This window comes from Acipenser ruthenus, chromosome 14 (genome assembly GCF_902713425.1).
Source record: "Acipenser ruthenus chromosome 14, fAciRut3.2 maternal haplotype, whole genome shotgun sequence".
Lineage (NCBI taxonomy): Eukaryota > Metazoa > Chordata > Actinopteri > Acipenseriformes > Acipenseridae > Acipenser > Acipenser ruthenus.
The window spans coordinates 32,203,880-32,225,142 of NC_081202.1; the positions used below are offsets into that span (position 1 = coordinate 32,203,880).

Sequence of the window (21,263 nt, forward strand, 5' to 3'; positions counted from 1 at the left end):
AGCCTACAGATGCCTTGACCAGACTGCACCCAGCTACCTCCAGACCTTCATCTCTCCCTACACCCCCACTCGACCTCTCCGCTCCGCCTGCACTGGCTCTACCTCCTCTACGCTCCCCTGCCTCCAGAGCCCGCTCCTTCTCCACCATCGCTCCGCAGTGGTGGAATGACCTTCCTACAGATGTCAGGACTGCCCAGTCCCTGACCACATTCCGGCGCCTCCTTAAGACTCACCTCTTCAGACAGCACCTGTAGAACAACTCTGTTTTTCCCCTGGGACACGATCACCCTTCCTTAAATGCGCTTTACTTGCTCTTATCTGCCCCCTATTTTACTGCATTTAATCCTGTACTTCAGAGTACTGTAATTTGCCAAGTGTTTAATCATATTATTATTATTAGTTTATTTAGCAGACGCCTTTATCCGAGGCAACTTACAGAGACCAGGGTGTGTGAACTATGCATCAGCTGCAGAGTCACTTACAATTACGTCTCACCCGAAAGACGGAGCACAAGGAGGTTAAGTGACTTGCTCAGGATCACACAATGAGTCAGTGGCTGAGGTGGGATTTGAACCGGGGACCTCCTGGTTACAAGCCCTTTTCTTTAACCACTGGACCACACAGCCTCCTATAATCTGTAGTATTTTGTATTTAATCATATCCTGATGTAACTATCACTGACACTGTTATCTGCTGTATTATTGAATTGTATTTTGTACGTGCTTGAACCAAAGTCATTGTATTTATCTTGCTCTTAATTGTATTATTACTTGTACTCTGATACTTAAAATGTATTTGCTTACGATTGTAAGTCGCCCTGGATAAGGGCGTCTGCTAAGAAATAAATAATAATAATAATAATAATAATAAATGCACACCCAACTTGTGCTGAAGGTCCTTGGCAAGTTTAAGGTGTCTTTCTGTTTCAGTGTTTAGTTCAGAGTCTTTGCAGAGATGTCATTTTGTGCAGTTAGTGTCTGGCTGCTTAAACTGTGCAAAATGATCTCTCTTATAGAAAAGATACCCCACACACGGCATACTAGATTACCAATCACTAAACAACTGGAACTGTTACTTAATATAAAAAAGTGTTTATTAAATTATTATTACTATAACTGTGCCATATGTCCTATGCATGGGGTGACATCGATACACAAGATAAAGATGTACTGGACCTTAACAGTGATTGGTTGATTTAATGTTCATACAGGATCTAGGATCATTCTTTTATGTAGTTCAGTCTATTCTTGAACCACAGCAGCAGCCCCAGTCTGAACCCAGCTGCTGGAGTGGAATCCCATGCTCTCCATCTGGCTCAAGAAGCCCTGAGCTGGTACAGCACACACATCATCATCAGAACTGGAAATGCTTTTTAAAATATCCACAAGCAAGCATGACCTGTGGCTGTTCCCGTGTGACCACAGCAATGAAATGAAAGAGTACAAGGACTGCATTGATAAAACCCAGCATTCAAAGAAACCTTTCAGGAGGTACACAGCACACACTCTTCAGAAGGATCAGGAAGCTTTACAAGTGTTTATCCAACGATGTTGGCTGACGAAGCACGGCCAGGGTTTGGGCACTGAAACTCGGACCTCTGTAGGTCAGTGTTCTCCCCTCCATCACCGCTGCACCCACACACTCTGAGCACAAACTATAGCAAACAGGAATCGTGCAGCGATAGAGGCAGATCATGACTGGAGAGTATGAATGTTATCACCGTTCAGTGAGAAGGCTTTATAAAACAGTGATTATGATTGTTTGGCCCTATTCCGGGAAATAATAAAAGCACCTGGAACTATACAACTACTACAGCATGAAACAACTCTATCCAATAATTGATCTAAATAGCTTTTTGATAGCATTAAATGCTGATGCATTATGAATAAATCTAGACTAGATTGAGAATCTTATACAGCAGTATAACCCTGCTGCTGTATACTGTAGCAGTAACAGAGATTAGAGCTTCATGATCTGTACCCACTGCATGTATAACACATGACAAATGGAGAGACAGGTTCCTCTACAGGGATGGCAATAAGACCCATTGCATAGCGGTTTGATCCATTCCTGGTTTTACTAGGAGTCTAATAAGAGGCACCTGAGCTTGTTACCTATACACCGCGGCTAATCAAGCTTGCACTAAAACTTGAAATGGGTGAAACTGCTATGCAATAGGTGTCTTATTTCCACCCCTGCTCCATATACCCCCAGATTCTGAAATTCTTGTGCTAAAGAATGACCCAAGTGTGATTCCTGACAATTGGATTATAGCTTCTCAATCTGTATAAAAAAGGTAAAAGTTTTAAGAAACTATACTAACCAGAAAAAAAGACACTAAGTCAAGCAGACACATGTTTTGGCTCATGTCTTCCTCGTTGTAACTGTATGTGGTGGTAGTACAGGATCAGTCAGGAAGAGGTGGTCCCTCCCTATAGGAGATAGACAGCACCCATCACTGTGATCAGTCTTTCAATAGTGGGTGAGGCCAGTAGGAGCACCGAACAGTATACAGGAGGTGTGAAAGATGGGGAGGGGTGGAGAGGGTTTTACAAAGGAATGAAAAGTGGAATGAAAGAAAAAAAAGGAAGGAATGAGGGAGGGTTAGAGCAAAAAGGAAATTAGATTTGTTAGGGTAGCAGGGTTGGGGTTTTTCAATTCCTTTTTAAAAATCAATTTCCAAGTCCAATTCCCGTTCCCTTTTAATGAATTCCAACATGTGTTCTGTTAAAACAAGCATCTCACAGTGGCAACAAATTACTTCAATTAAAGACGCTGTTTGTCAGTCAATTAAATGGTCTTCAAATGACAGCAGTTGAACAACCACAACAATTATTAATGTCTCTAAAATATCAATTCCAATTCCTTCGAATGAGGAATTGGGAATAGATTTTAAAAAGGAATTGGAATTGAAAAACAGGCTTTGACCCTGACTCTGCAGGGTATGTTATTTGGTAAGGTGGTGTGTTCACCAGATATATTCGGAATTATAACAGGGAAATATATGCAGAAGGAGGTAATAAGCAACTATACAACGCATCAGACTGAATGTGTGTGTTTTCATTGTAAAGAGCCTGCTTATGTGTCGGGCTTGAAAACCCTTGAGTGAAATCCTACGTTTTGACTGATGGTCAAAAGCCTTCAGAAGACAGGGACACAACAAACTAATAGGGTTTTTAGCATTGAGCTGAACTGAGGATTGATAATTTTGACTGTGCCAAACGTGGGTGTGTTACTAAGGGCAGACATTCCTGTTAAATTCCTCAATTGCATTCTTATTTCTTTTCTGTGGTGTTAAAATATTAAATGTGAAAAGCAGCATAATCTTGTGGTGCAAGTCGAGAGAGAAAAACCATTACAATGGGGTTCTGATTTGTCAAAGCCATTTTAACATTCTGATTCATTAAAAATCAAAAAGTTAAAAAGTTGTTCCCATGCCTTAATTAAAAATAATAAACAGGTAGCAGTGGGATGAACTTAGGTTACCTTGACCAATACTCACATAAACAAGATTCTTCTAGCTTGATACCGACTGCAAAGATGAATCTGATTTTAGCCTTTATTAGGCTAACCAATCAGATGCCAGCAAAAGGTTGTTCTTGGGAAAATCTGTGCCATGTTTCATCACAATTGGGCAAGTGGTTCCAAAAATGTAACTGACATACACAATTGTACGTCCATAAACTTCTTGTCGCCAATGGTATGCAGCATAACTCTGACATGGATAACAAACTGCACAACTCAAACAGACTACAGCCCTGTACAATGCTTTAGTGGCTGATGTGCATCGGTAACCTCAGAATTTATAAGGTGAAACTACTGTAAGTCAAGTAGATCAGCATTTTGGCGAGAAGCTTAGTGGTCCGTGTGACTCTGAACCAAAGGGCTAAAGCAGAATGCAACACTGAAGCACACTTATCTATCCAGTGTAATCCGATGCTTATCTTAAACACATAAAGCATTCTGCAAATAAAATGTCATCCGTCCTGAGGATTCAGAGGAAGACATGCGTTCACTCAGTTTCTCTGGATAATTACATCATTGGTACTAAACTATAACCTCATTAGCCTTAATTATATTTGCTTTTCTTTATATAAAACAATATATTATTTACTACTAGACTACATTTGATATTGTCGCCATTTTTTTATTAAAAACCCAAACTGAATCTAGAATCTTGTATATGACCTTACACAGAAAGATGGCAGAAAGATATATTTGTTAAACCAAATACAGTTTATCCAGAAAACATTTATAAACACTTAAAAAACAGTCCTTAGAGCTGACATTTTTACTTGGTGACAGAAAAATATTGTAGAATATATTATATTTTAGCTCAAAGAGCCAGCTGCCCTATATTAATATATTAATATATTTGGGAAAAGTTCAAGTTCAAGTTCATACCAGTCGTGTGGGTCGTTGTTTGTTCCCAGGATTCCAAGTTGCTTCAAATAAGATGCCAAAATGGAACTCCTGCGAGGCTGCCAATTGGCTGACATCAAGTGTTCTAATCTCTCAATGGAACTCCTGCAAGGCTGCTGATTGGAGGACAGCCTTTTCAAGGATTCTAATCCCATAATGGACCCCAAACCATCTATTGTTCTTAGATTCCGAGATGGAATTACAGGGTTAAACCATTTCAGTCATTTGATATTTTATATACAGTAACACAGACAATAAAAGAGAGACTTATCTATTTCACCAAATTGAGTATTAGTTCTTTTTTTTAAATGTGTGATATTTGCGGTCAGTCAAACGTAAAAAAAAAACAAAACAAAACAAAAAAAACCCAAAACAAGTTGCGCCAGTAACTACTGCCCCAATACTGGAAGAGATTAAAACAAACCATTAACAAACACAATCTCAACTTATGAACCGAATCCCCTTTGTTTGACTATTGTGTAATTTATACACGCACACCACAAACACATTTCCAGAGGCCTATTGTTTTATTGGTCGTAACTATACCCTAGCACTACATATTACATTACATATTGCAATTGTATGTTGTCCCTCTTTCAAGCGAGTCATGCTTTTCAATTGCAAAAAAAAAAAGAGTTTGAGGTCATGGACTCAGCTGTTTTATACAGTATGTAGCCGACCCACCCAGCTCTCGTCAATGCCATGGAAAAGAACCATTCAAAAACTCTCCCAAGCCTAGAAATGCAGCTGAAATGTGGTTTCAAAAGAGCAAAGAGCACGACATTGACATCTGTCTGTTTCTTAACAATTACATCAGTGGTGCATATTAGATACATAAACTTACATGCAGAGAAAGTTGACGTCATAACCCCCAGATGCTGATAATTTTTCCTCATCCAGACCCTTTTACTTACTAAATATCTTATGAATAGATAATCATCTTCTCTTTAGCAAGTAGTAAAGTTATCCCACAACAAACTCCCCATCCCCAGTTTTATTGCTTACTAAGAAAAAGTACATTTTGCGGTACCATTATACTTGCAGAATTTTAAAGATCACCAAAATAAACTGTGCTGAAATAATGTCCTTAGCTTGTTTCATCACAATTGGATTAGCAGTTATACATATACATATGGAAGTGTAACAGAGACAGACAAACTCGCTCCAGACAGAATCCAGAGTTCAATGCACTAAATAACTTCCAGTGAAATAAAGTCCTTAGAAAGTTTCATCACTACTGGGGAAAAAGGGTGTGTGAGAGAGAACTGCTGTACTGTACTATGAGGGTGTTAAAAAAGGATTTTAGATCATCAATAACTGATAATACAGATAACTGATCATTAGTATTATCCTCTCTCTGGAATAGTCTGTGGCTGTGCTTTTTGGCGCTGTGTGTGTGTTAGTTAGTATCGGAAGTGTTTGGTGATTAAACCATACAGAATAATCCTTTGCAGCTTCCACTGCCTCTACAGCAGCAGACTGGATGTCACTTGTTAATAGGAATGAATGTGAACATTGTCATTTTTGCCTCTAGGTCTTCCAGTACATCTCAAGCAGTGTTCATTTGAATATTTTCTCCCATACAGTGCTAAATTAGAAACAGATATTACTGGCAATTACATTTCCTGTAGGTTGTACTTTATAAAACAAGTCCAGTGATCCACGGTTCGTTCATGTCCAATCAACAGTACTGCCTCCACCAGAACTGGACTGCTTCAATCCTGTCCATTTACCACAGCACCTTTTTAAAGGGTGCGGGTCACGTCCTGGTTGATATGTATTACATCCCCTTCGGTCACGATTTTTCAATGCAATGTTTAGAAATTTTAAAACGGTTTGTGTGAACTCAATGGAGTTCGAGAAGTTGCTCTGCCACAACATACAGGCATTACAAAATAGATACATAGACAGGAAACATGGTAGAATTATACACACAGTGACTGAAGGGGATATGGATCAAAAACAGGAATGGATCAAACTGCTATGCAATGGGAGTCTTATTTCCACCCTTGTAGCCTTGCATGTAAATAAATGTGTTGTTTATTAAGCACGGGGGATTGTTATTGTAAGATTTAAAATGTATTGGTGTATTTTTATTTAAAAGAATGTATTGTTTGGGAACAGAGGTTATTGTTAATATTGGTTTGAATGTATTTTGTGTTGATTTAAAAATACAATGTTTTCCTTGTTATTGTTTGGCAGCAGGGATGGGGAAGCCCCATCCACACAAAACTCGTGCAGAAGGTGACCATCTCCGGAGTTAATTAATTGATGGTTAATTCGGAAATGGTCACCGAGATAAAAGCATGCAGCTCTCCTTGTTCGAAGTGGGTGTTCGAGAGGAGGAACGGGAGCGAGAGAGGAGAAAACAAAACTGAAGTGAAAAACCAAAACAACTGCTACGAGTGCTGGAAGCTTCAGTACCGTATTTGTTTAGTTTAGTTTTTGTGTTCGTGATTTGTTTCTTTTTATTTTGCTCTGTAAGCAGTGGTTTGTGTTTAAATATTTACTGTATTTTATTTTTTGTGAAATAAAAATGGCGCAAGAGTGCGCTTTGTACCCGAGTACCTGAGTCTGTGTTTTCAGTTCCTGCTTCTGGCCTGATGTCACCAACGTCAGCCGTCCTGTCACACGTGGTATCCAGCGTGGGATTCCAGTACCTCCTGGAATCAGGCCAGAAAAGGTACTACAGGTGCAATTTTTTTTTTTTTTTTTAAGAAAAGGCCATTTTTTGGGGAAAGAGGATGGAGGAAAGTGTGTGGTGCCTGCACTTCACCACAGTGAGGCACTACAAGGGAGAAAGCGCTGTCCAGTGGGGAAAGGAAGAGCCACCTCTCTAAAAAGGAATGGAGAGGTACGAGAGCTGGCTGAGGGACCCCAGCGCCCCCCTGTGGCTAAGAACAGAGGGGAGACGTCTGCTGGGAGACAGCACCCTGGATATCCTCTTGGACTTCATCAGGCTGAAGCCAGAAGTCCAACGAAAGGCAATCACCAGAGGATATCCAGGGCTGATGGAGGCCTTGGAGTGGATGACCCAGATTGTGGACTGGGTCTACGAGGAGCGGGAGAGAGAAGACACGGACCTGGAGTGGGAGGAGCCCGAGCTGCCAACGCCCAAGTAGGAGGAGCCCGAACATCCTGCGCCCAAGTGGGAGGAGCCAGAACGTCTTACACCCAGAAGGGGGAGCCCGAGAGTTCACAGCCCAGATGGGGGGAGTCGGTGCATCCACAGCCCAAGAGGGGGAAGGTCACAGGTCGAGGGCTCAAGCCACCAGCAGAGGGAGATTCTTCCTCTTTTTTTACAGGGCCTCTGTTCATTGTAATAGCATTCCTCTGCTTGGCATACAATTAAAACTGATTGTAATTCATTGATTCAGTGTTGAACATTGCAGGGGAAACATCATCATTATTATTATTATTATTATTATTATTATTATTATTATTATTATTATTATTATTATATAATATTAATATATATATATATATATTAATATTTTTAAAAGGCAGTCTAAGTCCCTGACCAGTTGATACTGATATCCCCTAGATACACTGAAATCTATACTTTGACACTTTTATTTAAAAAAAACAAACACATTTTGCATAATTGACAGCTACAGTCAAGATCTTTGAATGAAGAATCACATTCAAAATAGAAACAGTCTGCAGGTAGCTAAAGGGTTGATTGAATATCTGAAACGCTTAGCTGGTAAATCAGTATCTAGAGCCTGGCCCCACAGAAATGTCCTTCCAGAGATTCAGCCAACAGATCCCCACAACTTCAATACCAGGACACAACACAGGAGTCGTGAATTTGAGGCACACTGCTGTCTACAAGCCCCAGAGACACTGCTCTATTCAAACAGGTCGTTTCAACATTCAACGCTCCCTTACCTTTAGAGTTCCAGCTTCCGAGATATTCACAGACTCCCTAGCCTTGTGGTCGACAGCCTCTCTCCATGTTTACACTTCAGCAGTCCTATACTGAACTGTGAGCAGCAGCCAGGCCTTTGGCTATTTCACAAGAGTTTGTTAATAATCAAACCAAGAGGGCTTTTTTTTTTTTTCTTTTCACATCGCAGAGCAAATCAATTACACTTTTCATGTAATCAAGTGGGTGTTGGCAGCTGTGTCTTGAAAATTAACCGTTACCAGCCACACAGAATTCCCCACTGCCTTGGGTTCTCTTTGAAATCCAAGAAGTTTGGCAAACCATTTTTGAACTTTCAATTACATCCATTACTTAGAGCTGTGGTGCGCAAACTGGGGGCACGGGGGGTCACGACTATGACTAAAGGCAGTTCTGTGATTTTCTTTTAAAGGACAGACCATTTAAAATAAATACATAAATGACAGCTAATTCGGTCAAGTTCTTACCTTTCAAATGAGCTGTTGACAATGACTTTAGGACTTGTAGAACCGAAGACATTATGTTTGAAGTGGCGAGTGTGTCAGTGAAACTGCAGTGAACAGGAGTGACAAGTGTAAAAATAAAAAGCACTAATGTTTTAACAGGCATTTTTTCGCGGATTTAATGTAAATCGCAGTTTTCTGTATCTGGGAGAAAAAAGTATATATATATATATATATATATATATTAGAAATACAAAATTTAAAATCAATAAATCAATTACTGATCACCGTGGCTTTTACTTTACAACCCTACTAACACATTAAAGAATAAGTAGCAGACTTCTGAAAAATACAGCATTACACATCCCCGCGTGTTGCTAGAACTGTTTAAATAATGCACCTGAAATTTTGTTTTTCATCGCTAACATCCTGACAACTTTTTACACTTTAAAATCTGTTTCAAAGCTATTTTCAAGCAAATTATCAGTTCAATGAAGGGTCTAGTTAAGTAATTGAGAGCTCAGTTAGAATGAAACCAGCAGCTACAGGGGGCCCCCAGGTCCGAGTTTGAGAACCCCTGGTCTAGAGTACAAACAAAATGAGGGAAACATGACAGGTAGGGTGGGTTTAAGCAAACCAACAGGTTTGTTTTATTATGGCCTTGTTATACATACTGTATATAATAAATCTTCTAAATTTAAATCACATGACCATTGGAACACAATCAAATCATATTTAAATTCAATTTTAGAAGCATATGGGCGTAGACACTTTTTTGTTTATTCATAATAATAATAATAATAATAATAATAATAATAATAACTGAGTTATTTAAAATGTTTAGCTTCAGACAACGACCTGTACTCTGCTGTTGCCTCGAGATATAAGGAGACAAGATAGTGTTCCTGGCTAGCCTAGCGCTCTGCACAGACAGCACATCAACGTGAGACAGTGTTCCTGGCTAGCCTAGCGCGCTGCACAGACAGCACATCAACGTGAGACAGTGTTCCTGGCTAGCCTAGCGCTCTGCACAGACAGCACATCAACGTGAGACAGTGTTCCTGGCTAGCCTAGCGCGCTGCACAGACAGCACATCAACGTGAGACAGTGTTCCTGGCTAGCCTAGCGCTCTGCACAGACAGCACATCAACGTGAGACAGTGTTCCTGGCTAGCCTAGCGCTCTGCACAGACAGCACATCAACGTGAGACAGTGTTCCTGGCTAGCCTAGCGCTCTGCACAGACAGCACATCAACGTGAGACAGTGTTCCTGGCTAGCCCAGCGCTCTGCACAGACAGCACATCAACGTGAGACAGTGTTCCTGGCTAGCCCAGCGCGCTGCACAGACAGCACATCAACGTGAGACAGTGTTCCTGGCTAGCCTAGCGCTCTGCACAGACAGCACATCAACGTGAGACAGTGTTCCTGGCTAGCCTAGCGCTCTGCACAGACAGCACATCAACGTGAGACAGTGTTCCTGGCTAGCCCAGCGCGCTGCACAGACAGCACATCAACGTGAGACAGTGTTCCTGGCTAGCCTAGCGCTCTGCACAGACAGCACATCAACGTGAGACAGTGTTCCTGGCTAGCCCAGCGCGCTGCACAGACAGCACATCAACGTGAGACAGTGTTCCTGGCTAGCCTAGCGCTCTGCACAGACAGCACATCAACGTGAGACAGTGTTCCTGGCTAGCCCAGCGCGCTGCACAGACAGCACATCAACGTGAGACAGTGTTCCTGGCTAGCCTAGCACTCTGCACAGACAGCACATCAACGTGAGACAGTGTTCCTGGCTAGCCTAGCGCTCTGCACAGACAGCACATCAACGTGAGACAGTGTTCCTGGCTAGCCTAGCGCTCTGCACAGACAGCACATCAACATGAGACAGTGTTCCTGGCTAGCCCAGCGCGCTGCACAGACAGCACATCAACGTGAGACAGTGTTCCTGGCTAGCCTAGCGCTCTGCACAGACAGCACATCAACGTGAGACAGTGTTCCTGGCTAGCCTAGCGCTCTGCACAGACAGCACATCAACGTGAGACAGTGTTCCTGGCTAGCCTAGCGCGCTGCACAGACAGCACAGCATGGAATATTAAACAGCTTATACTGAGCCCAGGGAGTCCACAAGGAGATTCTTCAGGATTAGACTTGTCAAAAGCACGCTGCATCTTTGAATAAAATTTGTTTAAAAAATAAATGTAAAAAATCTGTATTTATTGAGGTTCGTTAAAAGGCAATATCGTAATGTGTTTGAATTGAAATGTTTGAATCGTCTCCTCATTAGAATAATTAAATGATTAAATAAATGCATAGTGTAGTGTAAAGGAGTTCTGGAACATCATGCAAAGTGGATCAGGAGACACGAGTGACAGAAGTATCAAACATATAAATACGATATCGTCTTTAGCATTCTGTTATACTCAAGAGATGCCCATCGTTAGCAAAGAACACATTTCCAGAGGCAGACTACACTATCACTATTTGCAAACCTCCTTCAACTAACAAATGGAAAACAGTCCACACAAACTAAACGCACCTGTAGAACTGGCATGTCTCAACCTGGTCTCAAAGCAGAAGTACTTTCTTATAATATTTGTTTTAAATAATGTTAAATGATATAGGGGACAGGGTACAGTACCTTTAACGCTTTCCAGGTGGTAAAGCACAGCTAACCTTAACCATTGCTTTAAGTGCAGTTCAGAAACCAGGACCAGAGGATACAGTTGGAAATGAAGTGGAGACATTTCTTTACACAGAGAGTGGTGAGGGTATGCAATGGGTTAGCTAGTCATGTTGCTGAAGGAGACATTTCTTCACAGAGAGTGGTGAAGGTATGGAATTGGGTTACCTAGACCCAACTTGACAAAGTTCTGAGATCAATCAGCTACTCGGGAACCGGACGAGCTTAGATGGGCCGAGTGGCCTCCTCTCATTTGGAAATGTTCTTATAATATTGTTTTATTATAATCTGGGAGTCGCAGTGTGTGTGTGCCACACTTCCATTTGTTCATACAGTGGACATAGAGCAGCCCTCTCCTCCATGCTGGCCCGCCCCTGTGTTTCCTATCAACCAACTAACACACCTGTCAATGAATACATTAGACAGAAAGCAAGGACCCTTCATTCACACAGGCAGCTCAACTGCAAATTCCAAGATTCCTTCCTGCCGGTCAGGGATGCAGAAATAAAGTCAGCTCTTGAGGTGACCTAATGCTTGTCCAGAGGGCTAGTTTAGAACCAGTGAAGCAGTACTACAGGGACGTGTTACTGCTGCAGGAGAGAAGACACAGAGGCTGTCTGTCTGCAGTCCAGGGGTGAAGCTGCTTACTGAAATATAAATGAAACATCGCAGCCCTGCATACTGACACATGAATGATTTATGAGGACTGGCAGGTCTTAATGGGGTTTCTTCTCTGTCCCACTGGGAATAGAAGCCAGTCTTGGATGGATTTGCTTGTCGCTCTCTCGCTCTCTTCCTCTCTTTGTGTTTCCGTGGGGGGTTTGTGGGGACCAAAGATGCCAAGGTTAATTGTTAAACCCCACAATAAAACTGTATCAAAAGTGACCCCCTGAAAAAAAATATATTGGACTAAATTCTCCAACAGGGATGGAAATAAGACTGCCATTGCGAAGCCATTTGATCCACTCCTGGTTTTACTAGTTTAATGAAACGCACCTGAGCTTGTTACCTATACACTGAGGCTAATCAAGCTCATAGTAAATGGAATGAGTCAAATTGCTATGCAACAGGAGTCTTATTTCCATCCCTGATCAAATCTACTGGATCAGCTATAAGGCCTAGTTAATTGTGATCTGTATACAAGTAGATGTGAGATTCAAAAATCAACTTGTTTCCAGATCAAAACCGGGACCCTAAACAGAGTATCCAAACATGAACAAAATAAATATATATATATATAGACAACTGTGACACAAACCTGGCGACAGGGAACGCAGTGTGCACGACTAATGAACTTTCACTTCATCTTCGGCATCAGATCCACCAGCCAATTTAATACAGACACAAACCCTGATTCCAATGCACCTCTCAGCCCAACCACCACACAACAAAATTCATCCACAGTGTTCCTGAGCAACGGGGGAACGAACGAGACGACAGTCACAGTGACACAGCGCTCTCCAGGGACTGTCAAACTGACCCAACTCAGAACCCATTGAAATAAACATTTAATTTGCCGCGCCACTCATCTCATTCCTGAGCCCTGAGCTCAGCCTGCCAACTTGATCTGAGATTTGAGGTTTGCTACACTATTGTAAAGTGTTACCTTTATTTACTTGTTTCAATTTGTGTTTGAGGTTTAACAGAGGCCAAAGGGGGCTTTTTAAATTTTTTTTAACTAGGACCTTATAGCGGCTATTGTAACCTGGAACAAACACTAGATTTTATTTCAGGTTTACAAACATGTAATTAGTAGTGTACTCCCACAATCTTTCACATTTTGTGCCTGGGGCTGGTTGCCTAAACCACTGTATTAAGTTTAAGTACAACACTTAGGATATGTTTTCCCTTAATGGGTTAGCACAATTATGCCAATACCATAAAGTGCCACTGTCCTCACTTGAGAACAGTCTACTTTCATTTTTTGGAGCATTTTCTGCTGGCATCTACCTATTATTTAAATCTACATTATATTGTTATGATAGCTTACTGTAATTGTTGCCCCGCAAAAGTTAAAGTCTAAATGTAATTTATTAAAAATTACATAAATACAGCTTATGTTCTGATTTTTTCAAAGAAAAAAAAAATGTGGTACTTAAATTAAGCTGCTTTCTGCAATGCCCATAAACTCAAAGAGCTCTTAAGGGGAAAACTAAGTGTGGAACTGTAACATGGTGTTTTATGTAACTGTCAAATGGCCTTTGGTGCTTGCAAGTTATTTTATTTGACGAACTGGTAAATATCAAATAGTTATTGCTGGTTTTTATTATAGATGATGTTGCTTGGAAACTGGGTGGTTCCCCTTGATGTCGTAGTACTTGAATGAAACCAATAAAACTAGATAGGTGATTAATCTGGGAAACACAACCACGGTATCCAGCATTCAATCAAAGTGTATCATATAAAGACACCTCCCAGCTACTCCACGCAGTCTTAGCATGGGAGCCCAGTCACTGGATAGAACCAAAACTTCCCTCTGTTGCAGAATGGCGGAATCATCTGAGGGAAGTCATATGATCAGAAACAGTATGGTATGGTAGCAGTGACAAAACTCCTATTGTTTTTACTTTTATGAACAGGAATAAAGGAGTGGCCAAAAAATTGAACTCAGCTTTAACTCTTTACCAACACTGCATTCAAGTCTAGGAAATGGATTAACAACAACAACAACAACAACAACGCATACTTTCTGGTATTGGGTCCCAAGAAGGTGCCACAAAAAAAACCGATCAAAACAATCAACAGAATCTACAAAGCGTTTGAACCGGCGTTAAACAAGCAGCCTCTTGCCTAACCTTCGTGGACGGTGTGTTCCAGTGTCTTGTATCCCCAGTTTGACGTGGTCTCACTGAAAGCTTACACTATTCTGTTTCCTCTCAACTCCATTGCTCGGTCTCTCTTGCAGTGGTGTGCGAGAGGCAGCCTCTCCGCCTTCCTCCCGTGTGGGAATAAAGAGGATTTATTATCCTGGCTATTTACATCCCTCGCAGGTCTCTGTTGTAATCTCTACAAGGCAGAGTCAGCTAACGCTGGGCATGTCCGTGCCCTGCTATAGAATCCACATCTACAGGACAGGATCAACTTGTAAGCTTACTTGGGACACCAGAGTGTAACCATTAACCCATCCCCCTGCAACAATCTGACCCATGTCAATGTAGAAAATACCAAGTGTATTCCATGTGGTATTTCTTCCTATTGGATTTCTTTTCACTGGGGGCACAGTGTTGTAGATGGGACATGTTAATGGTTACACTCTGGTGTACCACTATACTTAGTGCCCTACAGTAGCATTGTCTGGCAACGGTTAACCACATGGTGGCCAAGTTAATGAGCTGACCATGTGTAAAGGAAATGGTATGCATTGGTTTAAGGATGTGTAGCACAATTGCCTTTAATAATGTAATTAGATTTAATTCATGAATAAGTTGATCGCCAAGGGCTACATTCTGAGAGGGCAAAAGCCTGAGGAACTTTGTTCCTCTTTAGGATCGTCAAACCTCTGTTACATAAACTAATTGTGACCGGGTGTGTCTGTAAAATTGATTTTAATCAACTAATCGAATTATTACTTTAATTGTTAACCTGCCAAGGTACAAGGGACATATGTGTCCCACAAATAACATTATTCTAATGTTCTTATTTTTGCAATTAGGTGCATGAAACAAGGTTTAAAATGTACTGACAGCTTGGATTTGGGTCATCCAAATTGTCAGTTTCCTTCTAGTGACACCTGAGTCACTCTCAAATGTACTTTAAAGAAGAAACCGTTTGAACAAGCGCTCAATTCCTTGTGTCCCTGAAGGGGTTAATCTGACATTCCCATTTAAGAAACCACTATTACTAATTCAAATACATCCTCCACATCTAAAACACAGGGAGTGCCGTGATGGGCATAAATGTTATCTGCTTAACGTTAGTATAGCTGTTTGATCCATTCCTGGTTTTACTAGGAGTTTAATAAGACACACCTGAGCATGTTACCTATACACTGCGGCTAATCAAGCCTGTAGTAAAACCAGGAAAGGATGAAACTGCTATGCAACAGCAGTCTTATTTCCACCCCTGTGATATTGCCTATGCTGCCCGACTTGCTGTATGTGATACCCCGTATATAATTACTGTATATATTTTAAATACATCAAGCTGGCATCTTGAACAGTGTGTTTCCAGTTCTCCAGTTGGTAATTCATTGAAGTTCAGATTCTCCAGATAATTTACTACTACTACACAGGGTCGAATAAGTTCTTCAAGCTAATACACATGCTTGACGATATCTGCATGCCTTATAAGACTGCCCTTGGAGGAAAGTATCAAATGTATCAGACTGCAGAAAATCAAACACGTGTGTGTGTGTGCGCGTGTGTGTGTGTTGTCAAGTAAAGGCATGCATAGAACTGTGACACATATCAATCGTTGAGCTTTGTGTCCATTTTTATATCCTTATAAATGTAAATAGCAAATGCATAGCAAAGTGTAATAAAGCACAGTAAAATCATGGTAAAGCATGGTAAAGAATAATGAGGTATGGTAAAGCATACCAAGAACCATGGCAAACCATGCTAAACTATAAAAAATTCATAGTATAACCATAGGAAAAAGAATGATAAAGCTGCAAAAGTACCATGGTAAACTTGTAAGGGTGCTGGGTTATAGTCTGAAGATAGAACTTGTAGTAGGAAGCCCCAGTTTGAAATGGGAACGAGAGGAGTTTTACATACTGGTAACCATAACCCAACATACACAGTGACAGGACACAAGATCTCAAGAGTGTGTGGCCTCTGTGCAACCACACTCCCAGTCTGTAATTCAAAAACAATACTCACAATTGTTGACACCTTCTTTTATCTTGGCTGACCAGGATACATTTGCTTTGCATATATAAAATCTTGTTGACCAAACCGTACAGCAGAGCTTTTAAAAACACAATGCTCTGCTGTTTACACACAAAGGGTATCTGCCAATATTTGACAATATTTGATTTATACCAAGAAATCCCATATCTTTACATGCAGTAGCAGGGATGGAAATAAGCCTCCCACTGCATAGCAGTTTGATCCATTCCTGGTTTCACTCCGAGTTTAATAAGACACGCCTGAGCTGGTTACCTATACATTGCGCCTAATCAAGCTTGTAGTAAAACCTAGAATGCGTGAAACTGCTGTGTAATAGGAGTCTTATCTCTGTCCCTGAGCAGATACATTTAAGTAAACAACGAATTAGTTTTAGTGCAGTTGGATGTTGTATGTTAACATACAGTGATACTGATACAGGTTCATTTCACCAGCTTTACATGGACACTCAGACCGTTGTCAGCAGTAACAGCGACTAGAAGTAGGAGACTTACGTTTCCATCCTGTCCCTCAATATCACCCAGAAAACATCGACATGAATAATTCACTGGTTTGCACTTGCTGGAACATACTTACTGTAGTGCTTGAATTAATTCACTAGCAGTGCCAATACAGCATGACTGCGCAAACACACACATATATATACAAACAGACACACCTGCACAAATACACTGCTATGGGGTCATTTGTCTGCTGTGTGATCATGTTCCCAAAGCCCATTAAAACATGTTTGCATGCCTGGGTGATGGGATCTGGGCAGGGTTTATGACTGTGCGAGACTATAAAAGAGAGGACAGATAATATATGGATTACAGCCCGCCCTGATTGGTCTATGCTGACGAACCGGTTTGGAACAACAAACAGGGTCAAATTCTAAGGACCTCATTACAGCTTCTGCTTACTCTCAAGTTTATATGCAAATGACACTGTACATGGATCGAATCAGGATCTGCATGAGTGCCTATAGTTTCAATATCACCAATTACCGACCGAAAATTGAAATTCTCACACCCAGAGGGTTTTTTCTATAATATATAGATATAAATATAGATATAGATATAGATATAGATATAGATAGATAGATAGATAGATAGATAGATAGATAGACACACACACACACACACACAGTTGTAGTCAAAAGTGTACATACCCCAATGGAAAATTACAATTATAAACAAATAATTAGGAAAAATCTTTTGTACCTTTAACGATCCAAGCAGTAAGAACCGTTTTTTTCAATGGAAATTAGCCCTATTAGAACGATCACTTTTACAAAATCTACCCGGATAAAACGATCTCGGTAGTGACTGAGACCGAACTTTCTCCTGTGTGAATGTGTTACTCTCTCAGTGAAAATGAAGACCTTGGTAGGCTAATTCGAAGATAAGGCTGATTCAAGTTTTGCATCACCTAGAATTTTAGGATTGAGACATCAAACACAAAAACATAATTTAGCTATTTTATTGAACATCATGTACTCACATAAACCATAAAACAATATCACAGAAGCCAATTTCAAAATGTTCGATTTCAAAATGTCAAATTTTGATCAGTTTTTCGTTCAGTATATGGAAAACAACAAAGCAGTATGTAATTCAATATGTTAACGTAACATTAGTCCGCAGTTTTCTTTCGACTTTATGAAGTAAAATGAGTTCATTCTATAGGGTGATGCAAAACTTTTGACCACAGCAAGTGGAGACCAGCAAATCCATTTCACCCAGGCCTCCAGAGGTGCAAGCAAAGCATGAAAAGCTATCAACATTACCCACAAGCCCCCCTGAAGTCTGAGACACAGAGGAAACTGCTCAGAGATCATTTTACATAAACATTGACAAAAAAATCACTGCCTTCAACGTGCTCAACACAGGCCTGGAAAATGACCCATTTCTGTCACTTCTGTTTTCTCTCAAAAACAGACATGAGATATCATCTCTTCGGCTGCGTTGCTTGTACAGTTTAAAAGGGGTAGCGTCCCAGGCAGTTTACAAAGGAATATTTAAGGAGTTTACTGCCATACAGGCTCATGCTGTGAATGTTATCTATGCTAGTTTACTGTCAGTTTTAATGAGTACATAAAAACATGATTTTGCAAGAATCTTTTTTTTTTTTTCTTCCCTGAGCTACATTACTAACCTACTGCTGCTGAATGTATGCTTGTAAAATATTCCCATAGTAAAAGCATAGCAAAGTGTAATAAAGCACAGTGAAAGCAAGAGTATGACCGTTAAAAACAGAGCATGTCTGTTTAAATTGACAGAATGACAGAGCTTCAGACTGAAACTGGAAACTACATTGATGAAATATTATTATTATTTATTATTTGTTTATTTAGCAGACACCTTTATCCAAGGCGACTTACAGAGACTAGGGTGTGTGAACTATGCATCAGCTGCAGAGTCACTTACAACTACGTCTCACCCGAAAGACAGAGCACAAGGAGGTGAAGTGACTTGCTCAGGGTCACACAATGAGTCAGTGGCTGAGGTGGGATTTGAACCGGGGACCGCCTGGTTACAAGCCCTTTTCTTTAACCACTGGACCACACAGCCTCCTATAAGACTCATATACAGTACTGTACAGTAGTGTGCACAGAACAGTATATTCTTAAGAACGAGAGGAGGCCATTCAGCCCATCTCAGCTCGTCCGGTTCCTCGTAGCCCAGGAATGAAAAGCAGTGAAAGAAAGCTGTAAACTTTCACCCAGGAATGAGTTTCCAGTATCAAACCGAACTTGATTGCAGGACACAACAGACTTGAGCAGCTTGTTACTGTGGAAGACTCAAAAGTAGCCCCGGTATATTCCCTCACTGTGACTGGCTTGATAGAAAGACTGTCTCGTCATTGAGGTCAGACTCCCACCATTAGGACAAGCTGCTACTGTAGCTGCTGCATTAACACCATTTACAGGGATAGTCAATCAATTTAACATTTCAGAGGTATAAAAATCCCTCTGATCCCAGGGTTAGGGTTCAGTGGAAAACTCTCTCATCTCATCTTTAAGGTATATATGTGTTTTAAATGAAAGCGTTTTTTTATGCCTTTTTATAATGCATTTGTTGTGTTTGGATGGGTGTCCACATATGCCCGGAGGTTTGATTGAATAGAACAGGGAAATAAAGTGGATTATAAAGCATCACTGGACTTCATCATTGGATCTTCTTTCCATTTGGTGGTCAGAAGAACATATCATGCTTGCATTTCTTTTGTTGCTGTAAAGTGAAAGGGGTGAATTGTATAATGGACTCCTGTATTTACTTGAAAAAATGGTGACTTTGCAGCCCACAGTGGATTCATTAAACGATGACAGCCACCACTATACAATTACAAAAGTTGGGTAGGTTAAGTTGGAGAACCTTCAGCAAACATGATGATGTGACAATCCTTTTTTCTGTTTCTGATTCATGTATTAGGAACAGTAGTGGGTGAAACATGTTTGCACATGCTATTTCTTTGATTGTAGTAATGGCAGGAGAAAGTACGCACAAACATTGGACAGGGAGGGTCACAGGCAACCAAGATGTACTGAAAATAGCACATGGGAACACAAGAGAATTCGTCGGTTCCAAGACAGACTGGCACTACTGCTGTTTAATCAAGCTATGCAAACACAAGCAAGCTCTCCACTCACACCACCTCCTAAGAATACTGCGGGGGGGGGGGGGGGGTAGCGTTAGCCCTTCACTCCTGGTCTTTGTTCCAACCCTGTTCTAAATAGTTTAATTTAACCAATTAAACCTCCATCATTATCTCTTTTTACCTGTTAAACGGGGAGTGGAATGGCCCGTTTTACTGCTATGTGCTATGAGGGATCTCCACCTGCTTACATAAAGTATTACACTCGCTCGTTTGTTATTTACACGTGAGGTATGACTCAGTATCACCCAAGCCTTTGAGATTTCTTCTGTTTTTTTGTTGTTTTGTTTCACACTTGAGAAAACCTGCCACAGACTGTTAACTGCTGATTTTTCCTCTGCCATTCGTGATTAACTTCAAACCTTTTGCTTGATTGAGCCCATTGTTATCTTTCCACACACATTAAGCAACAGCAATTTTATATTACTGTAAAAAAAAAATTGGTGTATTCATTTGAGAGGTGCATTGTGGAGGCTGTACAGCTATAGCTAAAAGATTTGCATCACCCGACAGAATTAACTCATTTTGCTTCATAAAGTCGAATGAAACCTGCTGAATAACATACTGGATTACATACAGTACTGCTTTGTAGTTTTCCATATACTTAATGAAAAACGGACAAAAAAATGGAAAAGTGACTTTTGCGATATCATTATATAGTTTCTTTGCTTACATGACATAAATAAAATATTTAAAATTGTGTTCATATCGTTTTTTTCTTCTTTTAAAATGATGTCTCAATCCTAAAATTGTAAGTGATGCTAAACTTTTGGCCATAGTTGTAATCCAACACACTGAAGCCAACAGAACTTTACAAAAGATTAACAGCAAGCAGCAGCAGGCTTGCCATGTGCTTTACACACACAAGTAGACAAACAGGACTATCATGTAATACACATACCTTGTTTTGTTGTTCTCAGGCAGCCTGTCCGTCCATACCACCAAAGCCAATTAAAAAAGCCACAGCTTCGACCAGGCCAGGGACCTGGCGAGGCAGGAGGAGGAATGATCGGGGCTTCTTCACAATCACACAGCTGGCTATTGAGCGAAGACATGCAGCTTTGTGAATGACAATGCAGCCCCCCCCCCCCTCCACACACACCTTCAGCGGGAGGTTATGAGTGGATTTACTATCATTGTCGGGTATAGGAAAGTAAGCTAAAGCCCTCCAATTACTGCCTCATTAAGGCAGGGCTGTTGTGGCTAAACTAACAACAGATTAGTGTCAGAGGCTGTGTGTGCATGTGTGTCTGAGTGCAATCTTAAACCAGCAGTGGCTAGCGAGCAGTAAGGACTGCTGCCGACAAGCAACCCTCTACTATTCA

General features: G+C 40.8%; 1 protein-coding gene across 14 annotated transcripts in view; it reads right to left on the reverse strand.

Moving 5' to 3' along the window:
- The window catches only part of LOC117419762 (epidermal growth factor receptor kinase substrate 8-like), an 87,745-nt gene that overhangs the window by 49,615 nt on the left and 16,867 nt on the right, over positions 1–21,263 (reverse strand). Inside the window, exon 2 of one of the 14 annotated variants that reach the window (XM_058986376.1) lies at positions 20,840–20,923. The exons of 10 other annotated variants lie outside the window; for them this stretch is intronic. The gene's annotated coding sequence lies outside the window, so the exon portion shown is untranslated. Of the gene's footprint in view, positions 1–8,313; positions 8,401–14,247; positions 14,384–20,839; positions 20,977–21,263 lie in introns of those variants that run through there. 3 more of the 14 variants (XM_058986375.1, XM_058986378.1, XM_058986379.1) reach the window with 3 other exon arrangements.